We start from the raw sequence: 14,492 nt of genomic DNA, 5'->3' as shown, positions 1-14,492 counted from the left end.
AGCAGGTTACAGCGAGCGGTTCCATTAGGCACACCCCAAGGGAGAGCTCGAAAGATTCATATTTTTCTCAAGGATCTAATAATGAGAACGAATTACAATACTTAATCTATTTCATACATCTAGAGTTCTTAGAAATTCATTATTACATTACTAAATTCAGAGTGCGAAATATTAAACAGCAGAATGATAATAAACATCTAGTGATAAGGGACAAGGATCCGTCTGTGTCCACCAGAAGAATCCTTCACACAACGGTACTCCTCAAGTATTACCTATAACAGGGGTAAATAAACCTTGAGTACACAATGTACTCACAAGACTTATCCGACTAGTGGGAATAGTTTTCTAACTTCAAGGGATATGCAAAGCTTTATGGTTTGATGGTTTCCTTTTTGCAGAAAGCAATACTAATAGTGAGTCCTTATTTATGTTATTATTAGCAGCCATGATTAATTTATTATCTAGCTATTCTATGTAAGCACATGTTCTACCTTCAAGCAAGAGTTAAATAATTAGTTTCATTTCATCACCTTCCATCTTTCAGTTCTTACTACAGTGCTAGACCATAGACAAGTCATACCAGAATGTCGATGATTCGCGAATCAATGCCCCTAGCTAGGTACCCCAAAAACACGCGTCCCGCTTATACCCTAGGCACAAGCAGGACCAACCCATCACCCTCCTATCATGGGGTCCAGGTCCCCGTCTAAACTTGGACTCCAAGCCCCCGCTCCTAAGTTTCGGACTTAGTGCGGTGCAAGTACCTCCACCATCCCCGCCTCCAATCAGTTGGTCCGAAAAGAGTCGGAACCCACAATAAGAGAGCAATAAGTCTTCCCTACGCCCATACCCAAGTATGTGCTCAGGATAATAAATCTTTGACTTACCTAGAGCCCAATGCAACGGCCAGTCCTTAACCGATATACATAGAGAAAAAGTGTAACCAAGCTATGCTCTGTTGGTCGAAGGACACAACCTCTTACACCCACCAATATCCAAACCATATCCCTACCTGTGGGGGTATTAACCCCTATACCCTTACGGCTAAGCTTGGGCTGGCCCGGATCGATGGGTTCAGTCCACCCGAAAAACGACGTGCGGCCCAGTTAACCTGGTCGGAGTCCCGCACAAGGAATCAAGACGGATTTGGCGACCAAGCAGGATCCTGGTCGGTTAGAATAGGAATCCTTATCCGGCCACATATGGCAATTGTAACTGACTAGGATTAGTTTCCAGATCTGTAACCCTGCCCCTCGGACTATATAAGGCGGGCAGGGGACCCCTCTAAAAAAACATCTCTCATTGACATACAGCAATACAAATCAGACGTAGGACGTAGGTATTACGCCTTTCTTGGCGGCCGAACCTAGATAAAACCTCGTGTCTGTCTTGCGTCACCGTCTTGTTTGGGGCTTGCACATCTGTCTGCCGATAATCTACTACCTTGGGCATACCCCTAGGTAGACTGCCAACCATATTTCGTCGACAGTGGTGCGCCAGGTAGGGGGTGTGCGTACTGCTCTCCAAGCAAATAAGATGGTCATCATCTCCGGCTCCATGGCTACGCCCAACGGCCTCATGTTCACCGTCGGCCAGATCACTTGGACCACCGGCCCTGATGTCTCCATCGCCATGACCACGGAGGAGGCGTGGATTCAACCCGCGCTGACGACTACTTCACCTACATCGGCTACGGCTCCGACCACGATGAACACGGCTCCGACCACGATGGATCTGGCTCCAACCACGGTACATCTGGCTCCGACCACGCCTACAGCCACGCCGACAACCCGTCATCCGCTTCCCCGCTATAGAGGAAAGCAGATCGACGACACCGACCTGCTCGACTCCATCGATCGGGTCGGCATCAAACTCGCTAAAACCCTAGCTCTGGTAAGTACGATTCAAAGCCAACCTAATGAGCAGGTAATAGCTCCCCACAACAGATCTATCTGACCAGCTCGGGCCAGTCGTCCTGCATGGCTTGGAACAGATCTTGTGGTCGTATCTACTCCTGAGGGGCGCTCCGCTCGTCGCCAGCCAGCCTTCGCGACGGGTCTTTGACTTTGCGAGTATGAAGTCCCGACGGAGAACCACCAGGTCTAGCCCTACGGCCTGCGAAACGCTGCCTCCAGCTACGCGTACAACCTACGATGCCGCTCGGATCTATGTCCTATACACCGATCTCGGCCGAAGCCATGCAACATCGTCAACATGGTCCGAACTGAAGATTATCAAGAAGGATCCGTCCACACAGTCCGAGAGGGTGACTCCAGCTCCTCATCCGGCATCGCATCCAACGCATCTGTCCACACCGAGCTTCAGCGTCACGAAGATGAAGGCGTCAAATACGATCTGGATCTACCAGACCACGCCCCGGTTTTCCCCCAATTTCCGTCTTTCCCGCCAAGACGAGGGGATTTGATCCATGTTGTCAGCAATGATGAGCCGCCAGCAGTTGGCGAAACAGAACAAGAAAAGACTGCACGCGAAGCACGCAATATTGACCGGTTTAATCGCCGGCAAATCGAAGCTGAAGCAGACCAGGAGGCACGACGCATAAGGCTCCGACCACGTGACCTCAACAATGCTTTCGACAGGGTGGGGGATAAACAAGTCTTCAAGACCCCAAGCGCCAACGTAGCCGTCGCCATGGCGACAATGCAGCGGTTGCCCAACACTCCCGAGACCCAAGCAGTCCGTGATGACATACAAGCTTATCTGACAGCTGCTATGGCTCAGACCGCAGAGATGAATCAAGCCCGGGCTCCATCCGTTTCTGTCGAATCAAGCCATAGCCGCCAATACTCAAGTCGCTCACAGCCACTCAACCAACGTGGCTCGCACAATAACAACCCATCGGACAACCGTCAAGGCGGAAATGGTGGTCATGATGGTGGTCGGGATGACAACCGCCGCCGGGAGGATAACCGCCACGACGTTCGAGGCGACAACCACCGAGATAACCACGACAATCACCGTGATAACCACGGTTGTAGAGCTAATCCAGATGGCAATCAAGATCGCCGCGATGGCAATAACGATCTCCGCCATTACCTTGTCGGACGTGATCTGCGCGCTCGCATCAACCAGAGAGCCAACGATCATGCATCCCATGAAAGCTATCGCCGTATGGAATATGACACTGCCCATGGCCCACCGGGTTTGAAGCAGTTCACTCCACACCTTCGCCAAGTCATATGGCCCAAGAATTTCAAACTCGAGAAACTTCAGAAGTACGACGGCAAGGAAAACCTCGAATTATGGGTCATGCTCTACGAAACTGCGTGTCGCTCAGCCATGGCTGACGAGCACGTCATGTCTAACTACTTCCCAGTCGCTGTTGGTCATGCAGGTCACTAATGGCTGGTTAGCTTGCCAGCAAATTATTTTGACTCTTGGCAGGAGCTCAGGCAGGCCTTCATCGACAATTTCATCGCTACTTGTGAACAACCCGGCAACAAGTATGACCTGCAACGGATCCGAGATCGGAAGGATGAACCACTGCGCGAGTACGTTCGGCGTTTCTCGGAGATGCGCATCAAGGTCCCATCAATCTCCGACAACGAAGCAATCGAGGCTTTTGTCACCGGCCTCTGGTTCCACGACGCCCTAAGAGACAAGCTCCTTCGGAAGAGACCCGAATCAGTAACAGCGCTTTTGGCCACCGCTAAGAAATACGCGGACACTGACGACGCTAAAAAGATAATCGTTGAAGAAGCAGCAAGGGTTCCACGCTCCGACCACCCTCCACACCACGACGATTACCGCGGCAATCATGGTCGGAACGACAATTTTGACCGCCGCAACCAGCGCAACGACTCCCGCGACCATCGTGATCAACGTAATCAGCGGCGCAACCGCCGTGACGATTACAGGAGCAAGCACGCTCGGGAAGACGACGGCGAGGTCAATACCGTGAAAAAGGGCGGCGGACGTCATAACTACGAGGACGACTACGCCAAAGCATTGAAGGGGCCCTGCCAGCTCCATCCTAAGTCGAACCACACCATGGAGAATTGCCGCGTCCTCAAGACTATCTACACGCGTCAACAGGCTCCGGATACGTCCGACAAGCCTAATAACGCGGGGGAACAGCGCAACGAGGATAACGACGATGACGATGCAGACCCTCGTCATAAATACGTCAAGCCGACTGATCGCGTGCACACCATCATCGGCGGCAAGGTGTCCATTGAGACCAAACGAGAACGCAAGCTGCTCGCCCGCGCTTGCTTGAACGTGGCAAACACCGACAACCTTCTCACTGATCCGCGGCTTCCTCCGTGGTCTCACCGTGAAATCTACTTCAGCAGGAAGGACCAATGGGCCGCCATACCCAAGCCAGGGCGTTTTCCCCTGGTCCTCGATCCTTGTATCAACAAGGTTCAATTCGACAGGGTACTGATAGACGGCGGTAGCTCCATTGATATACTGTTCAAGAACAGCCTACCCACTCTGAAAATAGCCCAGGCGGACCTGAAGCCGTACGAGGCATAGTTTTGGGGTGTTCTCCCCGGACAGAGCTCCACACCTCTTGGGCAGATCACGCTACCTGTGCAATTTGGGACTCCAGACCACTTTCGCACCGACTACGTCAACTTCGTGGTCGCTGACTTCGACGGCACCTACCATGCTATTCTTGGTCGACCGTCTCTCACCAAGTTCATGGCCATACCTCATTACAGGTATCTGGTGCTCAAGATGCCTACTGAGAAAGGAGTTTTAACCCTCAGGGGCAACGTATACGCAGCTTATACCTACGAGGACGACAGCTTCAAAATAGCAGAGGCCCATGACCTCTCTATTCGCATGGCCGAGACCATGCTCGACGCTAAGAAAACCTCGGCCGATCACCTAGAGATCCCAGAGCTCGAGGCTCCGCGCAAGAACATCAGGTCCAAGGAGCACAAGACGATCCAGCTGGTCAAGGGCGATCCCAGCAAAACGGCCCTCATCGGGGCCGACCTGGATCCCAAATAGGAAGACGCGCTCGTCAGGTTCTTGAGGGGCAACGTGGATGTGTTTGTATAGAAACCTTCCGACATGCCCGGTGTACCTCGGAACTTGATTGAGCACTCCTTAAATGTCAACAGCAAGGCCAAACCAATTAAGCAGAAGCTACGACGGTTCGCTCGCGACAAAAAGGAGGCGATTAGGGTAGAAGTTACGCGGCTTTTGGCAGCCGGATTTATCAAAGAAGTGTATCATCCGGAAGGCCAACCTGGTTCTTGTACGCAAAAAGAATAATGAATGGAGAATGTGCGTTGATTACACTAATCTCAACAAACACTGCCCTAAGGACCCCTTTGGCTTACCTCGCATAGACGAGGTCGTAGATTCAACCGCCGGTTGCGAGCTGCTTTCCTTTCTCGATTGCTACTCTGGTTATCACCAGATCGCTCTCAAAAAGGACGACCAGATCAAGACATCTTTCATCACGCCTTTCGGCGCCTACTGCTACACGACTATGTTGTTCGGGCTTAAAAACGCCGGTGCTACCTACCAACGCGCTATACAGGCCTGCCTCAACGACGAGATAACAGACGGCCTCGTCGAGGCTTATGTCGACGATGTAGTTGTCAAAACCAAGGAAGCACATACCCTTGTTGACAATCTGGAACGCACTTTCGTAGCCCTTAATATGTTCCAATGGAAATTAAACCCAAAGAAGTGCATCTTTGGTGTCCCTTCTGGCATACTGCTCGGCAACGTCGTCAGTTACGACGGCATACGCCCCAACCCGGAGAAAGTCAAAGCTGTCTTAGACATGAAGCCCCCAAAAAAGGTGAAGGATGTCCAGAAGCTTACCGGCTGCATGGCTGCTCTAAGCCGTTTCATATCAAGATTAGGAGAAAGAACTACCGTTCTTCAAACTACTCAAAGCGTCCGAGAAGTTTGAGTGGTCGGAGGAAGCAGACGCTGCCTTCATGCAGCTGAAATAATACCTCACGTCACCTCCGGTACTTACTGCTCCCAGAGAAGACGAAACTCTCCTACTTTACATTGCGGCAACCGATCGGGTGGTTTCCACTACAATGGTGGTCGAGCGCGACGAGCCGGGCCACGCCTACAAGGTACAGCGGCCAATTTATTTCATTAGTGAGGTACTCAATGAATCCAAGACCAGGTACCCATAGATTTAGAAACTGCTCTACGCCATACTGATAACATCCCGAAAGTTGAGACATTACTTCGACGAATATCGTGTGGTGGTCATGACCAAGTATCCTTTGGGGGACATCATTCGCAATAAGGACGCAAACGGGCACATCGTCAAATGGGCAATGGAGCTATGCCCCCTTTCCTTGGAATTTGTAAGCCGTACTACAATCAAGTCTCAGGCACTCGTCGATTTCATCGTCGAGTGGACAGACTTAAGCACGCCTGCCTCTCCGGGATCCGACGAATATTGGACGATGTACTTTGACGGTTCTCTCAACATCGATGGTGCGGGAGCAGGAGTTCTTTTCGTGTCACCATCCAAGGAGCAGCTCCGGTACGTCCTCAGGATTTATTTCCCAGCATCTAATAATGCCGCCGAGTATGAAGCATGCCTACATGGTCTACGCATTGCGGTTGAGCTTGGAGTTAAACGTCTCTATGTCTACGGAGATTCGGCTCTGGTCATCAACCAACTCAATAAGGACTGGGACACGACCAGTGAAAAGATGGATGTATATTGCAAATCGATAAGAAAGCTGGAAGGCAGGTTCTATGGCATCGAGTACATACACGTGGTCCGGGACAAGAACCAGGCAGCAGATGCGTTGTCAAAGTTAGGATCATCCCGAGCCAAAATCCCACATGGCGTATTCGTCCAAGACCTGCTCACGCCTTCCATTGAAGACGAAGATTCAACGACCGACAAAGTTTCAGACCAGCAATTAGTGGCTACGGTTCCGGCGCTGAGCACAACCGAGTCGCTTCCGACCACTCATGAGCCGGACTAGAGAACGCCTTTCATCAAGTACTTGATAGATGGTAGCGGTTATATCGATCGAACAGAAAATGAGCGCCTGATGCGTCGTAGTAAGCAGTATCTGCTCGTCGATGGCAAGTTATGGCACAAAAATGCTAAGGAGGAAATCTTGATGAAGTGTATAACCCAGGAGGAAGGCGAGCATCTCCTAGACCAAATCCACTCTGGCTCCTGCGGCAACCACGCGGCCTCAAGAACACTGGTCGGTAAGGCTTTCCGAGCAGGGTTCTATTGGCCGTCAGCAGTGGCCGACGCAGAGAAGCTAGTCCGCCGCTATGAGGGTTGTCAGTTCTTCTCCAAGAGAATCCATGTACCAGCACATGAGATCCAGACGATTCTAGCCTCTTGGCCCTTCGCATGTTGGGGACTAGACATGATCGGGCCTTTCAAACCAGCTCCTAGGAAATTTACATGCGTCTTCGTGCTAATTGATAAGTTTTCTAAGTGGATAGAATACATGCCTCTGGTACAGGCATCCTCAGAGAAAGCTGTCACATTTCTCGACCAGGTCATCCACCATTTCGGCGTGCCCAACAGCATCATTACTGATCTGGGTACTCAGTTCACCGGGAACGCTTTTTAGGACTTCTGCGATGAAAGGAGCATAGTTGTAAAATACGTCTCGGTGGCGCATCCTAGAGCTAATGGACAAGTCGAGTGGGCAAATGGCATGATCTTGGATGCATTGAAGAAGAGGATGTACAGAGAAAACGATAAAGCTCCTGGAAGATGGCTCAAGGAGTTACCAGCCGTGGTCTGGGGCTTCCGAACTCAGCCCAGTCGTAACACCGGCGTCTCACCATACTTTATGGTTTACGGCGCTGAGGCAGTCCTCCCACCAGATATAGCTTTCAGATCAGCACGGGTAGAGAACTTCAATGAAGGCAAGGTCAATGAAGTACGGGAGCTAGAAGTCAACAGCGTAGAGGAGAAAAGGCTTGATTCTTGCGTACGCACGGCCAAATACCTTGCTGTTTTGCGCAGGTACTACAACAAGAATGTTAAAGAGCGTTTCTTCGTGGTCGGGGACTTAGTCCTGAAGTGGAAGACAAACCAGGCTGGTGTCCACAAACTCGCAACCTCATGGGAGGGACCCTTCATGATCAAGGAAGTCACACGTCCAACGTCTTATAGGTTAGCTCATCTGGACAGCACGGACGTACCGAACTCATGGCACATCGACAAGCTTAGACGTTTCTATGCTTAACTACTGAGATATGTACTCTACTTGTATTTTCGATTTACTTTACTAAAGAATTATGATTTCTCCGACCACTCTAATGTGTCACTCCGAATTTTTTGGTTATTCCAATTTAAGCCAGTACAAGCCGACCACCACTCCTTCTACGGTTTTCGGAGCAGGCCCTGTCTCCGGTTCCTCCCAACACGTGCACGGGATCCGCTCTCTACGTTGCGGGTGATCAGCGGGTCCCCCCTGGTTTGACTTGTCTGCGTCCACGTGTGCATAGGTCATAGTACCTCACACTCCGACCACATGCCAGACTAGGGCCGCGCAAACTTTTTAGGATGACGTGTCGAGCAAAACGGTACAACTAAACAGAACGTTAACACGTTCCCACTTAGTTACACCAATAAAAAAATTTCAAGCTTAAAGTGCGTTTTGTATAAAACAAACAAGCTTATAATGATATACAATTACGTTATTACAAGCTTGCCTGAAGAGGCTTAAGTTTATAATAACACAACTATGTCCTCCTTCTACAGCTCTAAGCCTATTACATTGGCTGGTTGGGGCGCATGGCATTTACTGCTCGCCGCCTCTGATACCCTACTCAAGTCTCGGGGACTCTTGAGCTAGTCAAGCTAAAGGGGATGGCCCTGCCGGTGCCTGGCTGGTCGAGACCGCAGGCTTCGTTGGTTGGCTTGCAGCTGATGGCATTTCCAGCTGGCTTGTCGATGACATACCCTGCACAGGTGCTGTCCCACCTCCGCACAGGTTAATATCGCCAATTATCTTTGACGACAAGTCTAGCTGGGCCGTCCGAAGCTCTTCGGCCTTGTCTGGGTCTATCTCCTTCGGGTACCCAGCCTCCAAGCGTTTGAGATCGATCAGGGGGTAGTGAGCACGCACCATGCTTAGCACATGGGCACCCGTGTACTCACCCGCCTCCTTCACGAAGTCTTGGAACCATCCCCATGCTTGCTTGCATCTCTCGACCAGTCCGAGCTGGGGCATCCTTAGCTCTTCCTCTGTGAGCACCGGGTCAATAAGGTCGAGGACGGGCACAATGCCAGTTGCCATTTCTTAGCACCGCTTGTTCCACGTGTCCCGCTCCTCGGTGGTCTTAAGGCATTGTGCTTTCCAGTCATCACGTTCCTTGATCACGGCCTCCAGGTGCCTCTTGGCATTGACTTTCAAAACTGAAAACAGTACAAGACATCAAACGTGATGACACGACAAGGCAAGGTGGGCAATAGAATGAGAAAGGTGGTCTGGAGTGCTTACTTTTCAGGTCATCCTTCATTCTGGTAGTGTGGTCTTGGAGTTTCGACTGGCTGCATGCCAGTTTCTCGTTGTCCTCCTTCAGGCGACCACATTCTGCAAGCACACGGCTGTTCTCCCCCTAGAGGCGGGTCACTTCAGCTTCTAAACCTACATTACAGCTATTACTGCCAAGAACAAAATAACACAAGTCCCGCACTTGCTATGATACGGTGAAAACTTACCTGTTTTCTCCCGCTCTTTGTTTTTGAGCTGGCCGACCAGGTTTTGGTTCTGTGCTTCTCAGTCTATCCTCTCCTGGTCGGCGGCTTCAAGTTGGCGCCGTAGGCGTTCCACTTCAGCCATCAGCTCCTTATTGGTCGTCGTGATTCCTTCTATCTGGTCGAAGCACCTTTTTTGGTATCTTGTAGTTTTCATCAAGTCCTGCATATAGACAAGCTATGTCAGACAGTTCGACTACACAACAGGGTCAAGGACTCAAGCCAAATATACCTGGACTTCCATCACCAGACGCTTGGCCACCCGTTCGACTCTTAAGGTCTCTTCGACCTCTGGGATTTCCTCGTGCATGACCCATTCGTCGTTCCGATAGCGCGACACATATACATGTTGTCGCCTATCTTGGGGATGGCCCAGGACTTCTTCCACTTCATCCTCTTCAGCCTCCTGTTCGGGAGGCGGCACTGGTCTGGAGTTCACAGACTCCATGACCACCAAGGCTTTCCCGCGAGCTGTCGCGTCGGCAACCATGTTTTAGGGCAACTTCTGGCTGCTGCCCCTCAGCTAGATCCAGCTCCCTTGACGCCGTGGTATCCGCCTCAGCAGGTTTCGTGCTTGGAGCACTTGTATTCTGCTTGATTGTCTTCTTGACCAGCTGCTCAGGGACTGGCGTCTGGTCGTCTGCCTGCTGAGGCCCAGGCAGAGTCCCTGCCATGGGCTCCTCCACGGCTGGTTGCTGAGCAGTTTGTCCCGCTGTTGTTGGTGAGGACGTTCCGCACCCAGCTAGCTGGTCGGGGCTTTCGGTGGACGCCGATCTAATGAATTCAGAGACAAATTCAGAAGATAATAGCATCCAATGCAAAATGCAAAGCTTACATCAAAAATATAGATACTTACAGTTTCGACTTGCGGAAGGATGTGGCGAAGGAACGTCTCCTCGACCACCCCTGCTCCGCTTGCTCGGCAGTTTCCACCAGGACTTGTTCAACCTCCGGTACGGGCGTCGGAGTATGATGCGGCATGTTTCCTTCGTCTGTCCTCTGTGTTGCAGTGGGCGGTGCTGTGACCACTGCTGGCCTAGAGGAGACACCCTGCTCCGTCGGTCCCACCTGCCTTCTCCTCTTTCGAGGGACGAGCCAGAAGATGTCCGCATCCTCTACTTCGTCGTCCGACAGGGGGAAGATGGCTTGACGTCGTTTGCTGGCAGCCGGACGCTTGCCAGCGGCTCTGGTCGAGGCGTCCTCTACGGTCTCGAGTACCACCCAGTGAACGTCGTCGGTCCTAGCGCTGGTCTGGGCGGCTGGGCCGGTAGCTTGTGGCCATTCTACACTAGGGGGAGGCGACACGAACACTCCTGCCCGGTCATGGCCATTACACTGAGACACAAAATGAAGGAAAAGACAGTTATTTTCTTAATACAACATGACTCTACAGTTAAAAGGAGGCGTCATTTACCTTTGGGGGAGGTCGAGCCAGCTTGAAGGCGTGCTCGATGGCGTTCAGTGCAACATAATTGGGATCGGCCAGATTGAACAGCTCTCCAATCCTGGCCTTGATCTCCGTTTTGTCGAGCGGCTCTTTCCTGGTCCTTGTCGGATCCGCGCCCCCTTGGTACTCGAAGCTAGGATGAATCCTTTTCTGGCATGGCTGAATTCGTCGGCTAATGAAGTTGCCGACCACGCTTGGGCCATCAAGCCTTCCCCACGGGATCATCTCGAGCAGTTCGGCGATCTGTTCCAAGTTCTCGGGCTTCTCCAACCAGCTATTTTTCTTCTCTGGAATTAGCCCCATGTCGCACAGAGTGATGGTGTTCGGCTCTTCACAGATGTAGAACCATTTCTTGTACCACTCGTCCACTGAGGTGTTCCAGGGACAGTGCAGGTATTGGGCCTTCATGCCGTCACGCAGGTTCAGGTAGACGCCTCCGGCGATCTTCGAGCCACCGCTCCCTTTTTTCCGAAGATAGAACAGATGGCGAAAGAGGTCGAAATGGGGCTAGAAGCCACCATACGCCTCGCAGAGATGGATGAAGGTAGAGACGAGAAGAATCGAGTTGGGATGCAGATTGCAAATCCCAATCTCGTAGTACAAGCAGAGACCCTGAAGGAAAGGGTGCACTGGAATCCCAAAACCCCGTTTGAAGAAATCTTCGAAAACCACGATCTCACCTGGTTGTGGATCGGGGAAGCTTTCTCCTTCCGGTGCGCGCCATCCAGCGAGGGCTTTGTTGTGGAGCACCCCCATGGCGACGAGGTCTTCGATGGTTTGCTCGTTGCTCCAAGACTTCCACCACTCCTTCGCCATGATTCTGCCTTTCTTTTGGGCGTCTCTCCTCGCCATTACTCTATCCTTTCTAGGGGGGTGGATGTGGTGGCAAGGGGATTTGGCGATGTTTATCGGAGGAATAGGGTTTGGCAAGAGGAAGACGAAGGTGGCGACGGCGAATGACGATGGGGAACGGTGACAGTAACTTGCCAGATCTATATTATAAATAACAAAGAGTACCATCGTTTTGTCCGCCCGAGTTTCTTGGGAGACGTGCGCACGCGCGATGAACGGATGTTCACACCACCTCGAGATCTGCGCCAATAAACGCGCTCCTTCGTTAACAGTGTACGCGCCTCTTCGTTGATGGTATAAGAGGGCCCACACTGACACACCTCAATACAGGTGTCAACCGACTATTTGCTAGAAAAAAGGGGAAGACAGAATGATGTACTATACCTATTTGTTTTTTTTGACCAGGCGTGTCAGATTGGACTTGGCAGAGAATAGAGAAAAATAAGTATACCAAATAATAGTACAAGCAGCGCAAGTGATCGTGGATTTGCCCTGACCACTACTGTGCTCAGGAACTGCCCAGACCACTACTGTGCTTGGGGATTGCCCAGACCACTACTGTGCTTGGACATTGCCCAGACCACTTTTGTGTTCAGGGACTGCTCCGACCACAGCCGTGCCCGGGGACTGCTCCGACTATTACCATATTCAGGAACTGCTGTGACCACCGCTGTGCTCGGGTACTCTCCCGACCACTTCTTATAGTTTTGCTCTCCTCGGCTACATGTGATTTGTACTCACATACAGTTGAGAGACATTTATTTGGATCTTGCTACAAGGTTCATACTTCGCCTTCCAGCAAGCTCGGGACTACGGAGGTACGATGCACCTGCCGGTGTATCTTGTTTTGCCTGTACGACAATTGGATTCTTAACTTCAGCAGAATTTCTTTTTTAGACCCTGGCACCACGTGCCTGCGTTACCTACCACCAGGCTTGGGGACTAAGTGGGCACACTTCACCTTGCAGTGAATGTGTTTGTTTAAATCGACCCCTGTGCTTTGAATGATTATAAGGATTATTAATATGCTCGGGGACTGCCCCGACCACTGCTTGAATAATGGTTCTCCTTGGCTACATGTGATTTGTACTCACATACAGTTAAGAGACATTTCTTTAGACCTTGCTACAAGGCTCATACTTTGCCTTCCAGCAAGCTCGGGGACTACGTCGGTACGATGCACCTGCCGGTGCATCATGTTTTGCCTGTACGGCAATTCGGTTTTCAACTAAACTATGAATTCTTTTTAGACCCTGGCACCACGTGCCTACGTCACCTACTACCAGGCTCGGGGACTAAGTGGGCACACTTCACCTTGCGGTGAATGTGTTTGTTTTTTGACCCATACGCTTCTGATGATCAAGGACGTCATGCTTCAAGACCACTTACATTTCTTTTCAGAAATACAAGTGGGCACACTTCTCAGGACAGAAATCTTTTTGTTTTTTTCTTAAGAGCACCATACATTCTTTGGACAACCTACTTCTCCGGTGATGACGGTGGTCGGAGGCATCAAGGATTCAAGCCTCGCTTGTCGGAGAAGGTTAAAATGGCGTGTCGCAGCATAATACATGATGCTCGGGGACTAGCTGTGGGGGTATTAACCCCTATACCCTTACGGCTAAGCTTGGGCTGGCCCGGATCGATGGGTTCAGTCCACCCGAAAAATGACGTGCGGCCCAGTTAACCTGGTCGGAGTCCCGCACAAGGAATCAAGACGGATTTGGCGACCAAGCAGGATCCTGGTTGGTTAGAATAGGAATCCTTATCCGGCCACATATGGCAATTGTAACTGACTATGATTAGTTTCCAGATCTGTAACCCTGCCCCCCGGACTATATAAGGCGGGTAGGGGACCCCTCTAAAAAAACATCTCTCATTGACATACAACAATACAAATTAGACGCAGGACGTAGGTATTACGCCTTTCTTAGCGGCCGAACCTGGATAAAACCTCGTGTCTGTCTTGCGTCACCGTCTTGTTTGGGGCTTGCGCATCTGTCTGCCGATAATCTACTACCTTGGGCATACCCCTAGGTAGACTGCCGACCATATTTCGTCGACACTGCCCGATCACCATTTTCCTTTCCACTATTTTACCATGAGTGATCATAATTATCACCTATTACGAGTAACGACAGGTTACTCACGCTACCGAAATTTTGAGCATAGCAGCTACTCGACCTGTACTAGTAGGACTCATAGGTAGATGTATTTATGCATGTAGTTTTCATAAAATCTCTGTAACATAAATGCACATCATATATATATTCAGTGATCATTAAAAATATGGGTTATGCACCAGAGCTTGCCTTGGGCAGGCGGTGGGTCAACAAAGTCAGCACCAAAAGGCTCCGAGGCTCCCTCCTACATGAGGATCTCCTCCTCGTACTCATCAATGACCTCCTCGTAGTCCTGTTCGTCTACGGGCACAAACTCTACCAACTCGCGATCTATATGCATGAAATAATGATGCAACACTTAGTA

Source organism: Miscanthus floridulus, chromosome 3 (genome assembly GCF_019320115.1).
Source record: "Miscanthus floridulus cultivar M001 chromosome 3, ASM1932011v1, whole genome shotgun sequence".
Taxonomy (NCBI): Eukaryota; Viridiplantae; Streptophyta; class Magnoliopsida; order Poales; family Poaceae; genus Miscanthus; species Miscanthus floridulus.
The sequence above is the reverse complement of the archived record's forward strand: the minus strand, read 5'-3'. Positions refer to the sequence as shown.